This window comes from Lactuca virosa, chromosome 4 (assembly GCF_052849685.1).
Source record: "Lactuca virosa cultivar CGN04683 chromosome 4, Lactuca_virosa_CGN04683_v6, whole genome shotgun sequence".
In the NCBI taxonomy this organism is placed as follows: domain Eukaryota; kingdom Viridiplantae; phylum Streptophyta; class Magnoliopsida; order Asterales; family Asteraceae; genus Lactuca; species Lactuca virosa.
In genome coordinates, this window is record NC_136429.1 from 129,448,690 (window position 1) to 129,470,645 (window position 21,956).

The window sequence follows — 21,956 nt, forward strand, 5'->3', positions numbered from 1 at the left end:
CGTGAATAATGAGACTTTCCCCATGTATCATCGTTGACATCTTGAACTTTGTATTACCTACTCAACCTATTGGTGGTAATTTTTTTTTTTTTTTTTTTTTTTTGTAGATCTTATGTCAGCATAAATTAACTATGGTCGTTACTTTGTTTATATGTTAGTTAAAATATTCCAGTAAATTTAAATGTAACGATCCAATAACTATGCGTCGAGTTCACTTCAAAAGTTACGTCCAAAAGTTTATTAAATTTGCTCAAAAGATATAGTACGTAGGTTATGACTTTATAGGACGTTAAATATGAATGATTAATAATTACGACATGTAATTTGATATAAGCCTAAGAAATTAAACATCACTATCTGTCTTGAAATTTTACCAAAATGTAATATATATATATATATACACACACATGGATGGTTTTAAGAGGTTGCCGGTTTCAATTTTCTGTTTCTAGTGGAAAATTTATTGATTTTTCGATTTTTTACATATTTTCATGTATTACCAACACCTATTCATCCTGACAATACCTACTATGTATTCCTACGTCCGATATATATATATATATATATATATATATATATATATATATATATATATATATATATATATAAAGGTTTGGGCTAAATATCCAAATCTTAATTAGAGAGCGTTGAGACTTTAGGTGTCATGTTCTGATGTTCATGCGGACTAATATATTTTTGTTAAATGAGATGATTCTGAATTCATTGAAGCCCAAATATGTTTTAAATTATCGAGCCATGCAAACTGTTAAAAGACCCAACTCTAGAGTATATACGGCCATATCTATTCATATTCCTCTCATTTTCATCATATTTAGTTGAAAATATTATTAAGATATAACTTTTTTTAGAAACAGCGAGAATATATATATATATATATATATATATATATATATATCTCTTAGAAACAGCGAGAATATATATATATATATATATATATATATATATATATATATATATATATATATATATATATACACACGTTTAGGTTATTCTATTCTAACTAATTATTGTGCGGATATCGTATGAGAATTACTAAGAGAATAAGTTGTTTAGCAATGCAAATACGTTCAATCTTACAAAAATATCGTCATTTTCATGCATTCTCGCTAATTATTATTTATTTTTGTTCTCACACATCGTTTTTCACTCATTTTCAATCTGACAGAATACGACTCAAATAAACATTCTGACAACATTCTGACATAAATGAGAATAATAATAATAAGTGTATAATAACCTTATAGACGATTGAATTAGTGAGAATGTGTGTTAATGACAATAGTTATGTAAGATTGAACGTATTTATATTATCAAACAACATATTTTCTTTATCATTTTCATAGCATACGATATCCGCACAATAATTAGTTAGAATACTTGAACCTCTCTCTCTCTCTCTCTCTATATATATATATATATATATATATATATATATATATATATATATATATATATATATTGTAACACCTGGTTCCTGGTATGCATTTAAACTTATAATTTATTCATGATTTTAGAGCAACTCGACGAGTTGGAAGCCCCAGACTCGTAGAGTAGAGATTATTTGGACCGCGGGTTTGAGAAACCTATTCGACGAGTTGGGAGGCCTCAACTCGACGAGTAGGCTGACAGATATGAAACCCTAATTTTCGGGGTTTGCACCCTATTTAAACACCTTAAACCGTTTATGTTGGCCTCATTTCCAGCCTCCACTATCCTAACCCTAAATCTCGAAACCTTAAAGCTACTTTGAGTGATTGTGAGCCATTTTAGGTGTTTTTGGTGTGTGTTGAGGCCATTGGAAGAAGGAAAAGTTTGAAGACACAAGAAGGAGCTTATAGATCCAGAATCCTTGCCTCCTCCACGTCATAATTCTGGTATAAAGCTTGAACCTTGCCTTGTAGTTGCTTAGATTTTCTTTTAGGGTTATTTTGTTAGGTTTTGTCCAAATATCATGGACCTTGGGAGTTGGACGTCCCAAATGGGTTAACACTTCAGATCTAGGGTCTTGAGGGGTTTTCATGGCATAAAGGTGCCAACTTTATCGCCATGGGAGTCCCATGCAACCTTTAGACTGTAACGCTCGTTTCAGGTATCATTTATTTCTCAAGATTTTAGGGTTTTAGACTGGAACTCGACGAGTTTGGGAGCTCCAACTCGCCGAGTAGAGATTATTTTGGACGCGGGACTTAGGGTCTACTCGACGAGTTGGAAGGCCCCAACTCGACGAGTAGACGCTGTAAAGGAAAAACCTAATTTTCAGGGGTTTGTACCCTATTTAAAGAACTTATGGCTCATTTGTGGCCTCCCTCATCGTCCTAACTGTCCAAAGAGAAACCCTAGCCGTGTTTTAGTGCCTTCTTGAGTGTGTGTGAGCTTTGGAGAGTGAATCTTGTGCTTTTTGGAAGGAAACTTGAATATTAAAGAGATTGAAGTGAGGAGAGGGCCTTAGATCCGACATCTACCTGGTGATTGTATGCAGTTGAGTTGGAGCTGCACGTTGGGACTTATCTGATCTTATCTTATCAGTTCAACATTTTTGAGAGGTGAGTCTCCTCACCATACCAATGGGTCTAAGGCACCAAGGCCGGCCCATTTTGCGATATGTGATACACTAGATGATGTAGTGATATATGGCATGTTAGTTGGTTATATGGTAGGTGGTATGCTAGTTGTATATGTGATATTTGTAGGGAAGACCATGGGGGAGCCCATGACGCTTGGATGTAAGACCATATGGGGGGGGGGCATGACTTTTCAGGTAAAGACCATAGGGGGAGCCCATGGCACTTGGATGTCAGACCATGTGGGGGAGCCCATGGCTTTCCAGCTAAAGACCATGGGGGGAGCCCATGGCTTTCCAGCTAAAGACCATGGGGGGAGCCCATGGCATTTAGGTGTAAGATCATGTGGGGGATCCCATGACATCCTGGAGTAAGACCATGGGAGGAGCCCACGACATCCGTACATGTTTGTATGCATGTATTATGTGGTTTATGTAGCTTTTATAGCTAATATGGATTATGTGATTATGTGGATTGTGTGGGGTACGCTCTGGGGAACTCACTAAGCATTAGCTTACAATTTGCTGATTTGTTTCAGGTACTTCTGAGCCTAAGGGCAAGGGCAAGGCTTAATGGCGCATCATGCACTCTTCAGCATTTGATTTGATGGGACACTCTGATATTTGAAATAAAATGTTGATGTTATGGATTTTGAAAACAATTGTCATTGATATTTCATATTTTATGGGAATGTTTTAATTAATTAAAAATGAAAAATTTATTTGGAAATTTGGTTCGTTACAAGTTGGTATCAGAGCCTTGGTTTGAGGGATTTAGGCACACTCTCGGGTGTGTCAGGACTCAAACTAAGGAAATGGTAAAATTGTTTTCAAAAATCAAAAGTTAAAAACTTCTTAAAATGGAAAAAAGGGAGAGTGCAATGTGCGTGATTGGCCGAGCTCAAGTAAGTAGTTCCCCAATATGTTAGCCATGTTATACTGATATTTGGATTATGATGGCTGAATGGATTTTGCTATGTGTATGCTTTAAAAATTATATACGGTTAGGATCTTATAGCCTTAGAATGATTGATTTGGCCTTATTTCCTATTCCCTGTCTGGTTGTGGTCCTAGGGTAGAGTCTGTTATTCGAATGTCTATTTGATCCTGTTCTGTGTATAATTTGCATGCATAGGGCAACCTGTTATGATTGATTTGAGTTCTGGTTTGATGGGATTGAACAAATCTTAGGATAGCCTAGTATTTGAATTATGTAGTAGCCCGTGAGATATGTTTTGTTCTGGAACGAATTAGAGTTATCAGGTAGAGCTTTGGGGAAGGTACAGGTAGGTGTGGAAGGTAGTATTGGGCCCGTACTACTGGAAGTACAGGACCTGTACCCGAACTAATGTTAGATCTGGAAGCTCTAAGGAGAACCAGTGTGGGAGGATCCCCTTTTTCGATATATTGATCATTCTGTGTTATGGTATTTCAGATCAGGATGGTGGTGACACGACTAGGAGCAGGGGGATCAGGATCAGGATCTGGATCTGGGTCGGGCGACGGTACCGAGCCCATTGAAGAGAGGCTGCGCGAGCTTATTACAACCAAGGTTACGAGGGGCATCCTTGACGCTACCCCAGTGATTTTTTGGACAGTCAAGGAAGGGATGATGGAGATGATGAAAGAACCTCTTTCTAAACTTCTGTATTTCTGAAAGACCCAAACTTTCATACTTCACAATATTTTTACTCCAAAACATGCTACATGCATATTTATAAATAATATTTTACATTGATAGTGTGCTTACAAAATACTGGATACAAACCGACTAAGTTTTAGTATATTACAAAGTGTTATATTTATTAGATAACTACCCAGGATATTATAGTTTTATACATACGTAAACCCAATACAAAAGTAATAGTATAAACTATTCTAAATCTTCCAACAAAAAATGACTATACTGGATTCTGCAATTGTTAAACACTGAGAGGGGTAAGCGGTGACGCCGAGTGAGTTCAATAATAGATACAATATAACGTTATGCCATATATATACTTTAATATGGCAGAAGCAAAGGGGTACAAGGAACAACAAATGCATATGTGAAATGCGACAAGCTTTCCAAATCGATGATTTGATTCAATGATATACAATCAATGAGACATAACAATTTCAATACTTGATATACATCAATAACACTTTGGCAGAAATGGCCTAGAAGACATATGATTTCTGATTAAACATTTTGGTAGATTTCAGGCTTTTAGCCCTATCTAACCTTCTGCCATTGCCATAGGGGTAGAAGTCATTCTCTTACGAGGCATGCTCTACACGGCCAGAGGCTACATACCAATACCATCGTGAATCTAAGTCCTTTCACTGATCACATGGTCAGAGGTACAACTTTGCTACCATAATAGCCTGAAATAACAACACGAGATAATAACACGGAAAAGCACATAGCACATATAACACATAACATACAATTGTTCCTATATATTGAACTCAACGTGAAATAATCGGGGGTTAAAGTATTAATTTGGGCAACACTTCGACTCTAAAAATGACTTTCTGTGACGAAACCGGAGATTTTAGTTGAAAACCGGGCTTTACTCGGGCAGAGTTTCGACTTGAAAATATGATTTTCTCGGGAACTTCGGAGCGTCGGGACTTGCTTCGGGTGTCGGGGATGATACCGGGACTTCGGGGGGTGTTAGAGTAAATGAGAGAGAGTAGAGGGTGTAAAATGCGAGAATTCTAAACAAAAATACGACAGCCATCGGTTTCTATTTATAGGGGCTGAAACACGAATTACGCTGGGCGTAATTCTCATGTACGCGGGGCGTACTGCATTGCGGCTCAGTACGCTGGGCTTACACCAAGTACGCCGGGCGTACCCTGATACGTGGCTCCGGACGTGTCGAGTCCGTATGATACGTGTCGCATGCGAGGGTTTGGGCGACGTGACCAATCTTGGACCGTGAACACGAGTACGCTGGGCGTACTCCGAATTTCCAAACTTCAAAAAGTAGTATCTTTTGCATAAGAGCTCCGTTTTTGATGTTCTTTATATCCACACGTAGGTGAAATTATGCTCTACAACTTTCATTTAGACTCCGTCGGCTAATTTTGAATTCATTTTTAATATTATGTTTTTAACGGCCCGGGACATGAAAAGTCCGTTAAAAATTCATAACTTCTTCATCCGATGTCCGTTTTCGTCTGTCTTTTTACCGTTGTACTACTATTGACGAGACCTTCTATTATCGTTTAGGATGCGTCGGCTAAAAATCACTCGATCTTTATTTCGAGTTTTTAGCTGTCTACTGCTATTCCGAAACTTAGAAAAATCATAACTTCTTCATACGAAGTCAGATTTGGATGTTCTTTTTATGAAAATTCTCGGTTTAACGAATACTACGACTTTCGTTTAGATCACTAAAGCTAAAAAGTAGTTTATCGAAAACTCACTTTTTACGCTAAATAGTGTTTGCCAGTTTTGTCGCGAATCTTCGATTGGTCATAACTTTTTCGTTATAACTCGGATTTCGATGAGGTTTTCGCCTAAATGTTTCCAACGAAATTATCTACAACTTTCAATAATATAAGTTTACTTATTTCAAATTTTATATTTTCGTTAAATTTCAATATTTGACTTTTGATTGGAATCTCATAAGACTTCCAATATTTTCCGAGAGATTCTAAACATAGTTTTACTTCGTTTCTAGTAAAAACTATCTCTTAGAACTCAACGCTCAAATTACATAATATTTAATTATATCATTCACTTTTAAAATTACATAACACGATAACTGAACGTGTATGTTACAAATACCTCCTCCTTTTGAGGATTTCGTCCCCGAAATCATAACGATATAAATGAATGGGAATATTTCGCTCTTATCTCATTCTTATTTTCCCAATTATAATTTGGGCCTCGATGGTGTTTCCACTTGACGCGCACCAACTCCGAGACATATGCACAAAGCATATCTTTTACTGTTTGGATTGTACTCTCAGTCTGACCATCTGTCTGGGGATGATAAGCTGTGCTAAGAGCAACACGAGATCCCAATTCATGTTGCATACTCGCCCAAAAATGAGAAGTGAAGCGAGTATTACGATCAGAAATAATCTTCAGTGGTACACATCATTTACAGTTTTCTTATCCTCTTTGAGATATCAACTGTATAGAACAGATAGATAGAACACCCATTCGATATAAATTTTACGATTTTTTAAGAAAGAATTTATCTTTAAGATTTTTAAGTCTTTATTCACTGTAGACATAAATAGGATCCTTCCCTTCGATAGGGTTACGTACCATCTTTTCGTAACACCAGAGTTCTGCGTGGTTCTTTAATAACCAATACATGCGGAGAATAATATCAAAGTTAGGTAAGGAGATAAGAATCAGATTGGCAAGAAAATTATAGCCTTCAATTTCCATGACACAATCTCTATAGATTTTATCAGCAAATAATGATATACTTCCCGCAGTATCTACGTGAAATGATTGGGCGAATGAATAACAAGCAATTTGGAAAGAATGTGCAAATTCATGAGACACAAAAGAATCTGAGGCACCAGAATCAAATAAGATGTGAGTAGGTCTAGAGTTGACAAGAAATGTACCCGTCACAACATTCGGGTCCTCGCGTGCCTCCTCTGTGGTAATCTGGAATGCACGGCCCTTAGCTTTTGGCACCTCCTCCTTTTTAGTTGGAGTATTCTTTGGTTGTTGGACGGAAGCTTGACTTCCCGCCATTTGACTAGTAAGAGTAGGGCAAAAACGCTTCTTGTGGCCAGTAATACCACATGCATAGCAAGTAACATTATTCATTGGGCAAGCTGGCTTTATGTGACCCGCTTCTCCACATCTATAACAGACCACAGATTCCTTTTCTATTCTGCATTGGCCCGGATGATTCTTTCCACAAATGCGACATGATGGCGACTGAATAGAAAAAGACTGTGATCTATCGCGACCGCAAACGGTGCTCTGAGATTTCTCTCTTGTATTAGAATCAGATCGAACAGATAGAGCCGATGGAATAGAGGAAACATGAACAGTTTGATCGATACGTGGATGCTTTGGAACAGAAAGAGTGGCACCACGGATCTCTAAGTCATGCTCACGCTTTCGAGCATACTCAACGGCTTTGTCAAAGGACAGAACATCCCGATTGGCTACAAAATAGTGGATTTCATGCCTTAGTCCCTCCATGAATAACTGAATTTTCTCGTCTTCAGTTGAAACATACTTTGCAGCAAACCGTGCTTTTTGATTGAACTGAGTTTCATACTCATTCACAGTCATTCCTCCCTGTTTAAGCTCAAGAAACTCTTTCTCCAATCTTCTCCTCATGTATAGAGGACAATACTTTCCTAGCAAACGAGTTTTGAACATTTCCTAGGATAAATTCTCCTGGCCATACCCTTAAAGAGCTTCATATGTTGCCTCCCACCAGACCAAGGCTTCTTCGATGAGCATTGCAGAAGCATAATTAGCCTTGTCTTCATTATCCACATGAGAGATACAAAATACTTTCTCTGTGTTCTGAATCCAAGTTAGAACAACTATGGGATTAAGGACACCAGAAAAACTCCGTAGCACCACTACTCTTGAAATCTTTGAACGAGGGACGCTTCACCTCTCCTTTTGAAAATTCTCCAGTGGCTTTCTCTTTGCCTTTATCATTATTCTTCTTGTGTTCTACGAGAGTCTGCCAAATAATACCAGTAAGTTTACCCAAGAGTCGCTCCTCACGAGGGGATACTGGAGTATTTAGTTCACCAGGTTTAGGATTTCCACCCATTTCTGGTGTATGGCTACCTTCCTGTTCAGCCATTCTTCTGAAAATTTGGAGCAACATAATATTTTAGAATATTAGGATTTATTATTACCTAATACTTTACTTAAGTCATTCCTATGGTTTGTATCCATATACTTCTAATGAATCCGTTCATATATTGAACTTCTGACGGTTTAAGTCTAAATACCAATCCGTGGAATTTAGTTCACTTAAACCACCGCTCTGATACCATGATTGAAAGAACCTCTTTCTAAACTTTCGTATTTCTGAAAGACCCAAACTTTCATACTTCACAATATTGTTACTCCAAAACATGCTACATGCATATTTATAAACAATATTTTACATTGATAGTGTGATTACAAAATACTGGATACAAACCGACTAAGTTTTAGTATATTACAAAGTGTTATATTTATTACATAACTACCCAGGATATTATAGTTTTATACATACATAAACCCAATACAAAAGTAATAGTATAAACTATTCTAAATCTTCCATCAATATATGACTATACTGGATTCTGCAATTGTTAAACACTGAGAGGGGTAAGCGGTGACGCCGAGTGAGTTCAATAATAGATACAATATAACGTTATGCCATATATATACTTTAATATGGCAGAAGCAAAGGGGTACAAGGAACAACAAAGGCATATGTGAAATGCGACAAGCTTTCCATATCAATCGATGATTTGATTCAATGATATACAATCAATGAGACATAACAATTTCAATAATTGATATACATCAATAACACTTTGGCAGAAATGGCACATAAGACATACGATTTCTGATTAAACATTTTGGTAGATTTCAGGCTTTTAGCCCTATCTAACCTTCTGCCAATGCCATAGGGGTAGAAGTCATTTTCTTACCAGACATGCTCTACACGGCCAGAGGCTACATACCAATACCATCGTGAATCTAAGTCCTTTCACTAATCACATGGTCAGAGGTACATCTTTGCTACCATAATAGCATGAAATAACAACACGAGATAATAACACAGAAAAGCACATAGCACATATAACACATAACATACAATTGTTCCTATATATTGAACTCACCGTGAAATAACCGGGGGTTAAAGTATTAATTTGGGCAACACTTCGACTCTAAAAATGACTTTCTGTGACGAAACCGGAGATTTTAGTTGAAAACCGGGCTTTACTCGGGCAGAGTTTCGACTTGAAAATATGATTTTCTCGGGAACTTTGGAGCGTCTGGACTTGCTTCGGTTGTCGAGGATGATACCGGGACTTTGGGGAGTGTTAAAGTAATTTGAGAGAGAGTAGAGGGTGTAAAATGAGAGAATTCTAAACAAAAATACGGCAGCCATCGGTTTCTATTTCTATTTATAGGGGCTGAAACACGAATTACACTGGGTGTAATTCTCATGTACGCGGGGTGTACTGCATTGCGGATCAGTACGCTGGGCGTACACCAAGTACGCCGGGCGTACCCTGATACGTGGCTCCGGACGTGTCGAGTCCGTATGATTCGTGTCGCATGCGAGAGTTTGGGCGACGTGGCCAATCTTGGACCGTGAACACGAGTACGCTGGGCGTACTCCGAATTTCCAAACTTCAAAAATTCGTATCTTTTGCATAAGAGCTCCGTTTTTGACGTTCTTTATATCCACACGTAGGTGAAATTATGCTCTACAACTTTCATTTAGACTCCGTCGGCTAATTTTGACTTCATTTTTAATATTATATTTTTAACGGGCCGGGACATGAAAAGTCCGTTAAAAATTCATAACTTCTTCATCCGATGTCCGTTTTCGTCTGTCTTTTTACCGTTGTACTACTATGGACGAGACCTTCTATTATCGTTTAGGTTGCGTCGGCTAAAAATCACTCGATCTTTATTTCGAGTTTTTAGCTGTCTACTGCTATTCCGAAACTTAGAAAAATCATAACTTCTTCATACGAAGTCAGATTTGGATGTTCTTTTTATGAAAATTCTCGGTTTAACGAATACTACGACTTTCGTTTAGATCACTAAAGCTAAAAAGTAGTTTATCGAAAACTCACTTTTTACGCTAAATAGTGTTTGCCGGTTTTGTCGTGGATCTTCGATTGGTCATAACTTCTTCGTTATAACTCGGATTTCGATGAGGTTTTCGCCTTAATGTTTCTAACGAAATTATCTACAACTTTCAATAATATAATTTTACTTATTTCAAATTTTATATTTTCCTTAAATTTCAATATTTGACTTTTGACTGGAATCTCATAAGACTTCCAATATTTTCCGAGCGATTATAAACATAGTTTTACTTCATTTCTAGTAAAAACTATCTGTTAGAACTCAACGCGCAAATTACATAATATTTCATTATATTATTCACTTTTAAAATTACATAACACGATAACTGAATGTGTATGTTACAGATCATGGAGGAGCGGCTCAGGTCGTTTAGAGTCGAGATTTCTGCGGGCCAGATCGGGGCCCGAAGTCCCTCGTTTCGGGAGTTCAAGGCGTGCGGGGCGCCGGAGTTCTTCGGGGTCAGAGACCCCATAATGAGTCGACGCTGGGTGGCAGACATGGAGAACGCCTAGCGCATGAGTTATTGCCCTGATGCGACAAAGGTGGGATTTTCTTCGTGTATGCTGAGGGACCGAGCTCGGGACTAGTGGGGAGGGGTGACTAGCCAGGTGGGAGCAACCGGTGTGGCTGAGATGACATGGGCAGAGTTTGTCAGACACGTTGATCTGGAGTTTTCACCACCTATCAAGGTGAAACAACTAGTGAGGGAGTTTCATGAGCTCCAGCAGACCACCGAGACTGTAACGGAGATCACCGCCAAGTTTCTGGAACGAGCACTGTTGATACCGCAATATGCTACAAACGAGGATATGAGGAGGACGAGATATCATTCCATGCTGAGGGATGATATTCGGGAGTTTGTGAGCTTTACAGGGTGCAAAACCCTGAATGAGATGGTGGAGAAGGCCCATGAGCGGGAGATGGAGTTGGAGTTCCGCACCAAGCGGAAACCAGAGTAGGCATAGACAGCTGTTGGTCAGGCTAAAAAGCCTAAGACCTCTGATTCTTCTGGTAGGAGCCAGCAGGGCCGGGGCCGGTGTGCCAAGTGCGGTAAGCCGCACAGTGGGGTTTGTCGGGCGGCAGACTCGGGATGTTACGCGTGTGGCCAGCCGGGTCACATGAGCAGAGATTGCCCCAAGAAAGGCTTGATTTGTTTCCACTGCAACCAGACCGGCCACAAACGAGCCGATTGTACGAGGTTGCAGGGAGGAGGAGGAGTAGTGGCGGCGCCTGCGCCCACCATAATGAGGATCACTGATGGCCACCCTGCTAAGGCGGATGCTACAGCGGTGAAGAGCCGTGCATTTCAGTTGACCAATGAGGAGGCTCGGGCAGCGCCAGACGTTGTGGCTGGTACATATTTTATCTTCCTGATCTATATTGATTTGCATTGCTTATGTGTATATTTTTGCTCATGTATAGGGACCTTTTTGGTCAATGGTACGTCGGCTCAAGTTCTATTCGACTCGGGTGCTACCCGATTGTTTGTATCTCTTGCGCTTAGCAAGAAGTTCCGGGATGCGCCAGGGACTTTGGATTCCCCGCTTGAGGTTGAGATTGTAGATGACCACACTGTGAGTGCTGTGGGGGTGTATCGGGACTGTGTCCTGAATGTGCTTAGGGAGAGGTTTCATGTTGATCTAGTCTCGATACCGTTGCGAGGGCTGAAGGTGATCGTCGGGATGGACTGGTTGGGGGCCAATAAGGCCATGATAGATTGCAAGCGCCAACGGGTGAGGGTTCGAACCCCAAGTGGGGGAGAACTGGTTATTCATGGGGAGAGGGCCTCGCAGGGGCCAACCCTTTGTTCAGCTGCGAAGGCTAGGAGACTTCTTCAGCAGAGTTGTTTTGGATTTTTGGCATATATCTTGGATACGAGGGTTGAGACCTCGACAGATTTGGGCAGTGTACCGATTGTACAGGAGTTTCGGGATGTCTTTCCCGAGGAGTTACCTGGAGTGCCTCCGGAGAGGCAAGTGGAGTTTCGTATTGATTTGGTATCGGGTGCCGCTCCGATAGCCAAGGAACCGTACCGGCTAGCTCCACCCGAGATGCATGAGCTATCAACACAACTTCAGGAGCTATTAGACCGAGGGTTTATTCGTCCGAGTAGTTCCTCGTGGGGAGCACCGATCCTGCTTGTGAAAAAGAAGGACGGGTCACACATGATGTGTATTGATTATCGAGAGCTGAACAATCTAACTGTGAAAAACCGTTATCCGCTCCCGAGGATCGATGATTTGTTCGATCAGCTGCAGGGTGCATGTTGGTTTTCCAAGATTGATCTTCAGTCGGGGTACCATCAGATGAGGATTAGAGACGAGGATATACTGAAGACAACTTTCAAGACTCGGTACAGGCACTATGAGTTTGTGGTGATGCCATTCGGGCTCACCAATGCCCAAACAACGTTCATGGATCTCATGAACAAGGTGTGTAGGCCGATGTTGGACCGGTCGGTGATCGTGTTTATTGATGATATCTTGGTCTATTCTAAGACCAAGGAGCAGCATGAGCAGCATCTGAGGGAGGTATTGGAGACACTGAGGACGGAAAGGCTTTATGACAAGTTAGTTTTTGGGGCACATCATCATCCAAGAGGGTATTTTGGTTGGTCCAACAAAGATTGAGGCAGTACTGCGATGGGAAGTACAAAATAATGCATATGAGATTCGTAGCTTCTTGGGTTTAGCGGGGTACTATCGGAGATTCATCCAGGATTTCTCCAAGATCGTTGTACCTTTGACTTATTTGACCAAGAAGAATGTGACTTTTAGGTGGGGCCCGAATCAGCAGATGGCTTTCGAGACCTTGAGACAGAGGTTATGTGAGGCCCCGATTTTAGCACTATCCGATGGGATGGATGATTTGGTGGTGTAATGTGATGCGTCTATCACGGGGTTAGGCGCTGTACTAATGCAGATAGGGCATGTAATCGCGTACGTCTCAAGGCAGCTGAAGCCTCACGAGGCGAACTACCCCACTCACGACCTAGAGCTGGGGGATGTGGTGTTCGCCCTCAAGATTTGGAGGCATTACTTGTATGGAGTTCGCTGCACCATCTTTACTGATCACAAGAGTTTGAAGTATTTGATGGATCAACAGAACCTGAACATGCGACAGAGGAGGTGGTTGGATCTACTAAAAGATTATGATTGCGAGATCTTGTACCACCCAGGGAAGGCCAATGTGGTGGCCTATGCTTTGAGCCGCAAAGCGGCAAGTGCACCGATCGAGAATGTTTGTTTGAGGATGACAGTGATCTCTCCATTGTTGGATATGATCAAGCAAGCTTAGGTGGAGGGTGTGAAGAAAGATAATTGGAAGATAGAGCGGATTCGGGGTTAGTTTCCCTTGTTTGTTCGGGATAGTCGAGGTCTCCTGACACAGTGTGGCCGGGTGTGGGTACCGGTAACCGGAGGTGTGAGGCAGAAGATCCTGGAGGAGGCACACAGATCCAAGTTCTCTATTCACCCGAGGGCCACGAAGATGTATAGAGATATGAGGTTGAGTTACTGGTGGCCCTGCATGAAGCGGGAGATTGCGTGGTTCGTAGAGCGGTGCTTGACCTGTAGGATGCTCAAGGTCGAACATCACCATGGACTTCATTACAAAGTTACCTAGGACGGCGAGGGGTGTGGATTCCATATGGGTCATTGTGGATAGATTGACGAAGAGTGCCCACTTTATTCCGATCTCCGAGAGCATCTCCGCTGAGAAATTAGCGGATATTTACGTGCGAGAGGTGGTGGCTAGACACGGAGTGCCAGTGCCAGTAGTTTCTGACCGGGATGTTCGATTTACATCTGGATTTTGTAGAAAGTTCCACGAGGAATTGGGCACTCAGTTACATTTCAACACGACTTACCACCCTCAGACAGATGGCTAGAGTGAGAGGACAATCCATACACTCGAGGATATGCTTCGGGCATGCGTGTTGGATTTTAGAGGGAGTTGGGATACATACCTCCCACTAGGAGAGTTTTCATACACCAATAGTTATCATGCTAGTATCGACCGGCCACTGTTTGAAATGTTATATGGTCGGAGGTGTAGGACCCTTGTTTGCTGGGGTGAGGTAGGGCATCGAGTCATGGGGAGCACCGAGGTGGTGCTCAAGACTACTGAGTTGATTCAGCAGGTGCGCGACAGGCTGCGAGTTGCACAGAGCCGTCAGAAAATCTATGTTGAACGGCTCCGATCGGATCTCGAGTTTCAGGTGGGGGATTTCGTCTTGCTGAAAGTGTCACCATGGAAGGGTGTCATTAGGTTTCGAAAAAGGGGCAAACTAGGGCCCTGATATATTGGACCATTCAGGATTACTGCCCGGGTGGGCAAGGTGGCTTATCGCTTGGATCTGCCGGACGAGCTTAGCCAGATACACAACACCTTTCACGTGTCCGAGCTTCGGAAGCGTGTCACAGACGAGGCCGTGGTTGTTTCTCTGGATGACATTCAAGTGGATGAGAGCCTGAACTACATTGAGAGGCCCATTGCGGTTCTTGATAGGAAGACTAAGGTCCTTCGCAATAAGGAAGTAAAGCTAGTGAAGGTGCAATAGCAGCACTGAAGAGGCTCCGAATGGACATGGGAGCCGGAAGATGAGATGCGAGACCACTACCCGAAATTGTTTGCGTCAGCAGACTTCGAGGACGAAGTGTAGTTCAAGTGGGGGAGATTTGTAACGCTCGTTTCAGGTATCATTTATTTCTCAAGATTTTAGGGTTTTAGACTGGAACTCGATGAGTTGGGGAGCTCCAACTCGTCGAGTAGAGATTATTTTGGATGCGGGACTTAGGGTCTACTCGATGGGTTGGAAGGCCCCAACTCGAAGAGTAGACGCTGTAAAGGAAAACCGTAATTTTCAGGGGTTTGTACCCTATTTAAAGAACTTATGGCTCATTTGTGGCCTCCCACATCGTCCTAACTGTCTAGAGAGAAACCTTAGCCGTGTTTTAGTGCCTTATTGAGTGTGTGTGAGCTTTGGAGAGTGAATCTTGTGCTTTTTGGAAGGAAACTTGAAGATTGAAGAAATTGAAGAGATTGAAGTGAGGAGAGGGCCTTAGATTCGACATCTACCTGGTGTTAGCATCCATTTGGATGTAAAAAGTTGCTACCTTGATCTCTATTTGCTTAGATCTCATCATAGGAAGTATATGGTCACTTTTGGTGCAAAATGGTGTCATACTCGGATTTGGACTTGTCATGAGGATATGGTTCCAGATCTAGACACATCTAGGTCTTCATGGACATAAAGTTGCTCACTTTATCTAGTCTAGGCCCTTCTCTATGCCCCAAACCTTGTGTGAGACTTGGTTTTAGTGTTTTAGCCTCTTGAGGCCTTGCATGCACGTAAAGTTTGCAACTTTACGTGGTATTTTAGTCCTAAAGGACTGGATCTGTAGTTTGGGGCTTTGGATTCGACTGAAAGGACTGATTATGTTAAGACAGGGGAAAACTCAACGAGTTGCCTTGGCAACTCGGCGAGTTGAATCGGGTTCTCCCGTTTTCGGTCTGCAGAGTAAACTCGACGAGTTGATAAGATAACTCGAGGAGTTGGATCAAGTTTTTCCCGTTTTCGGTCTGACGAGTAACTCGGCGAGTTGATTAGACAACTCGGCGAGTTGGTTAGGGTTTTCCCTGGTTTTCTGAACACTGAAGGAACTCGACGAGTTGCTAGATGCACTCGACGAGCTGGGTTAACATGGACCGTTGACCTTGACTTTGACCATGGTTGAGCAAGTTTGACCTTGAGGGTATTTTTGGTATTTCGGGATTTTGACAAAACTAGTCACATGATGATTGTAGGCAGTTGAGTTGGAGTTGCACGTTGGGACTTATCTGATCTTATCTTATTAGTTCAACATTTTTGAGAGGTGAGTCTCCTCACCATACCAATGGGTCTAAGGCACTAAGGCTGGCCCATTTTGCGATATGTGATACACTAGTTGATGTAGTGATATATGTCATGTTAGTTGGTTATATGCTAGGTGGTATGCTAGTTGTAAGACCATTTGGGGGAGCCCATGGCTTTTCAGGTAAAGACCATGGGGGGAGCCCATGACACTTGGATGTCAGACCATGTGGGGGAGCCCATGGCTTTCCAGCTAAAGACCATGGGGGGAGCCCATGGCACTTAGGTGTAAGACCATGTGGGGGAGCCCATGACATCCTGGAGTAAGACCGTGGGAGGAGCCCACAACATCCGTTTATGTTTGTATGCATGGCTTATGTGATTTATGTAGCTTTATAGCTAATATGGATTATGTGATTATGTGGATTGTATGGGGTATGCTCTGGGGAACTCACTAAGCATTAGCTTACGATTTGTTGATTTGTTTCGGGTACTTGTGAGCCTAAGGGCAAGGGCAAGGCTTGATGACGCAGCATGCACTCTTCAACATTTGATTTGATGGGACACTCTGATATTTGAAATAAAATGTTGATGTTATGGATTTTGAAAACAATTGTCATTGATATTTCATATTTTATGGGAATGTTTTGATTAATTAAAAATGAAAAATTTATTTGGAAATTTGGGTCATTACATAGACCATCATTTTGGCCTTTTGGAGCTTCTTATGGCCATGCATGAAGAGAAAGCTGGAACTTTACGTGATCTATTAGTCCTTAGAGTCCAGATCTATGATCTCATGGTCTATCTTATAGTTTTGGTGGCTTTTGGATTAAAACTTTGGCCTTTTTGGGTTAGGGTTTGAGCTTAATCTCTTAAGGAAGGGTATTAATGGGTAAAGTTGGAAACTTTACCCTTTTAGAGTCATTTCCAGTTTAGATATAAAGTTTAGGGTTTAGATATGAAGAATAATGGCTTAATAAGTTAAGAAGGGGTTAACAGATTGAGTAACTTGACGAGTTAAGGTAAAGTGTCCCGATTATGTTCATAAGGAAGAACTCGACGAGTTCATGGAAGAGCTCGATGAGTTGAATCGCGATATCAGGATTCTGTGATTCATGGAAACTCGGTGAGTTGAGTCAACTTGGAGCATTGACTTTGACTTGACTTTGACTTTGACCAAGGTTGACCCTTAAGGGGTTATGAGTATGAAAGGGGTACTTAAGGAAATCTTTTCTGTTTAGGGGATTGAGTTGGGTTGATATTCGGAGCCGAAGACTGTGTAACTACTTTCCAGTATTCGAGGTGAGTTACCTTCCCGGTAGCAGTGGGTCGAAGGCAGTAATTTAGGCCCACTTATTGTTGTTTATAAGAAAATGATTGTCTTTGTGATAATTGTCTGATATGCCACTATCTGTAGAGATTTATGTGCTAGTATGCTATGATATTATGTGATAGTGGTAGGGGGAGATATAGACCCCGTAACAGGTTGAAAAAGACCGAAGGGGTAGGCCAGCATCCAGATATGCTAGGCAGTAACTGGTTGAAAGAGACCGAAGGGGTAGGCCAACACCCAAATATGCTAGGCAGTATGTGATTATGTGCTAGGACAATATATGGTAGTGGTAGGAGGGTGAAATAGACCCCGTAACTGGTTGAAAGAGACCGAAGGGGTAGGACAGCACCCAGATATGCACGACAATATCCGGTTGAAAGAGACTGAATGGGTAGGCCAGCAACCAGATATGCTAGGCAGTATCCGATTGAAAGATACCGAAGGGGTAGGCCAGCACCCGGATATGCTAGGCAGTATGTTTATGGTATGTGGTATGATGGGGGAACTCACTAAGCTTCGTGCTTATGATTTTCGGTTTTGGTTTCAGGTACTTCTTCTTCGAAAGGAAAGGATCCGACATGATCGCAGCGCATCACACTATGGTTTTTCCGCACATGAGATCTTTGGGACTTGTACTCTGATATTACTATTCTACGACATGTTTTGGATATTTGACATATTGGTTATGATATGGGATGACATTTTCGATGTTTTTAGAATATCGTTTTTATAAATTACTTAATTAAAAATGAAATTTTTGGTCATGAATTTTGGGATGTTACAAGTTGGTATCAGAGCCTTGGTTTGAGGGATTCAGACACACTTTCGGGGGTGTCTGGACTTACATTGAGGGTTTGAAAGATTTTTACAAGAAAAATAATTTTTCTAAAATTAAAATTAAGGGTTTTTGATAAAGAACAAAGAGTGTGATGCGTGCAATCAGCCGAGCTCAAGTAAGTTTTCCCAAGATACCACACATGTCTATTATGATATATGATATGGTTATGAGAACTGCATGCTAGATTAGGGATAAGGATCTAGGAAGGATGCCTTGTATGGCTACTGTATGTTCTTATTGAAGTGCATGCTAGTACTGATTAGTCAGTGATATGATGGCCTGATTAGGATATGCTTGGTTTTGGTTACTCAATGCTCGACTGCTGCTTGCTTTGTGCTATTAGGAGTTCTATTTATCTCTAATTAACTAGTAAACGAATGCGCTAAGTTACATATTACGTGGACTAAATAATTTAAGAAGGTTAGGTTTAGCCCTATTTCAGAAGGTTTTGGTTACTCAATGCTCGAATGCTGCTTGCTTGCATAATCATCCAAATGCCTTGCAAAACCATCTAACCCTAATTAATCCAGAAGTTAATTCGAATTGTATCTAATTAATTATAAAATAGTTCTTATTAAATTAACAAATCAATTATTAATTTATTAATTTACTAATCACATAATAAATTAACAAATCAATTATTTATTTCTAATTAATATACCAATCATAAAATATATGAAGATTGTTGGAAAATGTGTTTAAATCAATCGAATCAAAGAAAATAGAAAAGAACACCGAGATCTAAATAAGATCTGTATAGCTCAGTATCTTGTCTGAAAGAGTATAGGGGTATTCGAGTACAAAAATATTCTGAGAGTGTACGTTTCCCTAACACCTAAGTACTTACCTAATTATAGGGTACACCCCAAACCAAAAAAATACAAGGACTAGTCTATATAATGCGAAACTTGATAATTCCTTGTAAATAGATAAGACAACGAAATTCCTAAAACTTTTGCTATTTACAGACGCGAAACCTATAGACATAACTTTCGACTACTCACTACGACTTTCGACTCTACAATCTCCCCCTTAGTGAGAATAGTCGAAACTTCATGCTATAGTCTTCATTGTCTGTAACAATACCCTTCTTATCTCCATGTACCAAAAAATGATTTTTCAAATCTCCGCTTTATCTTCGTTGTCATTCTTCTTGCAGTTATTTATACGGATCAAAATATTCAAAAAATGAGAGTTTGAGTATCTCTCAATGTCATTCACTTGGAAAAGAAATTTAGTCAACTTTCCCTTCTTGTTATTTCCTTGAAAACCCACTCCAAACGGTTTGTGAATAATTTCACTATCTTCAAATTTATCAATATTCAGCTTCCCTTTTAATAATGATTAAGGCACCTTTGAAGACTTATTGATTGCCATGGAAAACTCTATGTCAGTAATTGCCAAATATTCGTAGTAACAATCAATAAATGCCTTTATGTGAGCATATCCAAGAACAAACGCATCTCTATTCTCCTTTGCCACTTTTGAAGCATCAACATTGCATAAAATGTCCGAGACAATGATGAGATCGTTTAGATTCATCAAAGGAAAGTCTGCAATAGTGAAATCGAATGCCACATTATTCGACCTCACAACTGAATAATGAAAGTTCCGCAACAATCCTTCAAACAAAACATCAGGTACAAATGACATCACTCTAACGATCTTTACCAACGACCGAACCTCATCTTCGCTTTTTCCTAAGATTGCGTTAAAGCGAATCTTCAATCTTTTGTATTCATCTTTGTCTTTGAAATTCTCAACTAATTTGAACTGAGTAAATGTGAACAATAGATGATATATTGGGAAATCAAGCTGATTAAAGTTTGAGTCTTCACTCTAACGATCTTTACCAATGACCAAACCTCATCTTCACTTTTTTCCAAGACTGCATGAAAGCGAATCTTCAATATCTTGTATTCATCTTTGTCTTTGAAATTATCAACTAATTCGAACTGAGTAAATGTGAACAACAGATGATTGATTGGGAAATCAAGCTGATTAAAGTTAGTCTTCAATTTCGTAGCTTTTCTTGGGCTTTTTCATAAACTCATATGGCTTATCGAGTACTGCAAACTTGATTGTTTCATAACACCAATGTTCATTAGGATCACCCTTGTTCAATCTAGGTGGATCATTCACTCTTTGACAAAGAATAATATTTATTTGTCTTTGTCTTTCTATTTCTTTCTCTTGCAATCTCTTCTTCTCTTCTGCAGATTGTTCCATTAGAATGTTTTTCCCATTACATTTGGGATCAACATTTGATGTTGTTTTGAAAAAAGTAGAACTCGAACCTCCAGCTCCTCCGTTTATAGAAATCCCATTCTTTTGAACTTTTTGTTGATCAATATTCTCTTGAGAAAGATTCATTGTTGAAGTAGTTATTATTGAAGTTGATACAACTAGCTTCATTGGAATGGATGTAGGTATTTGTGTCGATAAAACCCTTCCCTCGACATGTCACACCCCCAAACCGGAACGACGGAAACGTTCGGGGGCGGAGGACGTCATGTTTAGTATCACAAGACATGCATCATAGTAATCAGAGTAATAAACAACCATTTCATTAGAAAGAAAATGTTTACAAAGTATGTGTTTCACATAAGATAGATTACACAAGTAAATGACAAAACAAGACATGAAGCTACTATGCTCCATCTTCCGAATCCCAGCGCGTGTACCTGTCTACTAGTTACATGAGAATACAAGTTATTTTGAAAGAGTAGATCAGCATTTAAGCTGCTGAGTTCATAAGTATTTAAGTGATGTATTAGTAAGTTAAAAGCTCTTTTTAGAAAAGTTCGCCTGTTCCTCAGAAGGTCTTTTACCTTCTAATGTGATTTAAGATAAGTATAAATGACTCTACAATCCTTTCTATTAGTACTAAATCAATATAAGTTTTATAGAATACAGATCAAACAAAAAATCGATTGTGTGAATCTGCCCTAAGACCACAACCAAACAAGGAACAGGGAATGAGGCGGAAGTCACACATCCCATTGTTTGTTAGATCTTCATTGTATATAACTCTGGTGCATTCTTTTGATACTCACGGAGTTAACTGTAATAGTTCTTTTAGTAAAAATAGTAACCACAATAATTCCTTCTATAATCACTTAGTTTACCCTAGTTATATATGATCTAATATCGAACAGGTAGTTAATTGTGTGAATCTGCCCTAAGCCCACAACCAAACAAGGAACAGGAAGTAAGACGGAAAACACACATCTAACTATCTGTCGGATATTACATATATATAACCCTGATATGTAAACTAAAATATTATAGAATTAACCACTTAAGGTCCTTTAAGTTGTACCGGTTTAATAAAATGGATTAAACCTTTCACTGTTAAGTTTCTGGTTTAGTTTACTCAATGTTCTATCTGAAAATATGTTTTTGTACTAAAAAGCGATATTGAATTTGTATACTATGACCTGACCTATACCTGGTACTCCTTATGATTACTTGGTGTATACGAAATATATATATAGTCAAGATCGAATAGATAGTATACTGAGTGCA